The sequence below is a fragment of the Elephantulus edwardii genome, unplaced genomic scaffold, assembly GCF_000299155.1.
Source record: "Elephantulus edwardii isolate Elephantulus edwardi_28Jun2011 unplaced genomic scaffold, EleEdw1.0 scaffold00314, whole genome shotgun sequence".
NCBI lineage: Eukaryota > Metazoa > Chordata > Mammalia > Macroscelidea > Macroscelididae > Elephantulus > Elephantulus edwardii.
The window spans coordinates 1,638,782-1,642,119 of NW_006400064.1; positions in this window are offsets into that span (position 1 = coordinate 1,638,782).

Here is a 3,338-nt window from a genome sequence, read left to right on the forward strand (position 1 = left end):
GAGAAGGGTACTGAATGTACCCTGGACTGCCAGGAAAACAAACAGATTTATCTTGGAGAGGATTAAACCAAGCTACTCCTTGGAGGCAAGGATTCTGGGGTTTCATCTGACATACTTTGGACATGTTGCCAGGAGGGACATGTCCTTGGAGAGGGACATCATGCTTGGGAGGGTTGAGGGACAGCACAGGAGGGGAAGACCCTCTATGAGATGGATTGATTCAGTGACTAGAGTAATCGGGATGGGTGTGTCAGAGGCAGTGCGGTTGGCGCAAGATAGAGCAGGGTTTAGGGGTGTTGTACATAGGGTCGCTATGAGTCAGAAACGACTCGGCGGCACATAACAACAACAGCAACATTTCCTTTTCCAGTTAATGTTTGTTTTATATATTTGGCAGGTCTTTCATTTGATGCTTCTTGTTGTTGTTGTTGTTTGATGCCATCGAGTCGTAGATGACTCATAGTTACCCTATGAACGAACAGCTTGAGCACTGTTCATACATAGAGTTTCTGAAGGCAAGCCATTTCAGAAGTGAATGCCACTCCTGCTTCTATTTGATGCTTAGATATTTATTTTTGTTATATCTTCTTTTTCTTTTGACCCTTAAGCATTATGTAGTGGCCTTCCTTGTCCTTTATGGTGGTTTTTGCATTGAAATCTATTTTATCGGAAATTAATAGTGCTACTCCTGCTTTTTTCTGGTTGCCATTTGCTTGGTATATTTTTTTTCTCCACCCTTTTATTTTTCAGTCTTTATTTAACTTCATTTTTCAGATGTGTCTCTTGTAGACAGCATATTGATGGATTTTTTTTTTTTAAAATCCAATCTGCTACTCTTTTTCTCTTCAGTGGTGCATTTAAACCATTTATATTCAGTGTTATTATTGAGACAGAAGGCTTCATTGCTATCATTTTGTTGAGTTCTTTTTGGTGTTGTAGCTAGTTACTAAAGTCCATCCTGCTCTCTGTGGCATCTCTGTAAAAAGGACGTCTCTCAGTGTTTTTTGCAATGCTGTTTTTTTTTTTTTTACAAATTCCCTTGGGTTCTGTTTTTCCAGGAATATCTTGATCTCTCCTTCATATTTGATGGACAGTCTTGCTGGGTATAATATTCTTCATTGGCAGTTGTGTTCTTTGAGTGTTCAATATATGTCATTCTGTTGTCTTCTTGCTCACATGGTTTCTGCTGAGAAATTGCCGCTGAATCTTATTTGCTCTCCCTTCTAGGTTTCCCTCTTTGTTTCTCCCTTGCTGCATTCAGAATTCTCTCCTTATCTTTGGTTCTGACAAATTTGACTATGATATTACTTGTTGTTTTTCTTTTGGGTTCTCTTCTATATGGTGTTCTCTCAGCTTCTTGAATGTATATTCTCTCATTCTTCATTATGCCTGAGAAATTTTCTTCTAGTTATTCTTCCACAACTTTTGCAGTGCCTTTGCTTGCTTCTTCCTGTTCTGGGATTCTGATGATGTGCATGTTATTTCTCTTGAATAATGTGTCCCACATTATTCATAGGTTTTCTTCTTTTTTCTTCCTTTTTGATTCTACTTTTTCTTCAAGCATATCAGTGGTGACAATTTTATCTCCTATTTTACTGGTTCTGTGTTCCATCTCTTCAACCCTGTTCAGGTGACACTTCATCATGTTGACAGCATCTGAAACTTTGGTCCTCATATTTTGGATTGTGGTTTCTTGTTTTTCCAGAGCCTCTAATGCCTCATTTGTTTTATTTGCGTTGTTTTGGATTGTTTTTTAAGTACCTCCTGGTTTTTGCTTGTGGTGTCCTGTAATTCTTCACATTTGTCTTTCAGCCATTGAAAATGTTCAGGCATTGTTCTTTTAAATTCTGTGTCAGAAAGTTTCACAGACTTTCTGGCTTCAGGAAATTGATTGATATTGTGTCACTTTTTTGGGATGACATCTTCCTTTGGGCTTTTTAAAGGGATGAGGTAACCTGCTTCCTATGTGTCATTGCTGTGGTAGAGTTTTTCATGTCTGAGACTATAGTAGGTTCTAATCTGAAGTCACTGCTCCAGAAGAGTATGGGGCAGCTTCTATGCCTGGGTTTCTTTCAGTTTGATAGAGAAAAGGCCTGCGGAAGCAGCCTCCTCTATCAGACAATTGCCACAGCTAGTGTAGCCCAAGGTGCTCTGGGCTAGAAGCAGTTGATGTACTGGACATAAGGAACTCAGGGTGGAGTCTGAAGACCCAATTGGAAAACCAGGAAGCATTGGTTTTCCCTTCAAGAATGAGTTCCACACTCCCTTCTGATTGAGCTTAAGCAGTCCCATGTGATCGAGCCAAATGGCAGTGACCTCCCATGAAGAATCTCATTCAAGTTCCAGTGTCGCTCCAGATGTGCATCAGGATCAACATTTTGGGTGTGGGCCAGCGGCATCAGGACTGGAGTTCCTGGTGCAGGTCAGTGGTGATGGTACTGGTGTTCGAGGCTCACACACACTCAGATTCCAGCTTTCCTGTTCCCCCCAGCACATTGCTCCCTGGTGATCCCTGGTGGTCCCTGTCACATGTGTCAGCAGCTCCCCTGTGGGTGTGTGATGTCAGCAAGAAGCTCCCTTCTGGGGTTGTGGTGTCAGGAAACAGCTGCCAAGCATGTGCTTGGAGTCAGCAAGCAGCTACCTGTCACGTGTATGGCACCAGCAAGCAGCTTCCTGGCACTTGCATGGTGTCAGCAAGCAGCTCTCCTTTGTGTGTTAGTTTGGCAGTCCATAGTACATTTAGTACTTTTCTCCAACACCAAAACTCAAAGTCATTAATTATTCTTCAGTCATCTTTAGTCATTATCCAATTTTTAGGTGCATAGCAAGTAACCGAAAAGACTGTCCTGCATCAGGCACACCTTAGTATTTAAACTGACATATTTGCATTTTAGCATTTATAAAAGTCTCAGACAGTAGATATTCACAGTGCAATGTCTTTTGATCTCTTGACTGCTCTTACCAAAGATGCTGATGATTGTGGATCCAAGTAAAATGAAACTGTTACAGTTTCTATCTTTTCTCCATCTATTATGATGTTGCCCATTGGCTCATTGGTGAGGATTTTAGTGTCCTTGATGTTGAGATGTAATCCATTTTGAAGGTTGCAGTAAATGCTTCAAGTCCTCCTCACTTTCAACAAACAACATTGTTGATAAGTCTTCCCCCAATCCTGATGCAACATTTTTCTTCATAGAGTCCAGCTTCTCAAATTGTTTGCTCAACATACTGACTGAATAATGTTGTTGTTATGTGCCATCGAGTCGTTTCCGACTCATAGCGACCCTATGCACAACAGCTCTAAACCCTGCTCTATCCTGCGCCAACCGCACCGCCTC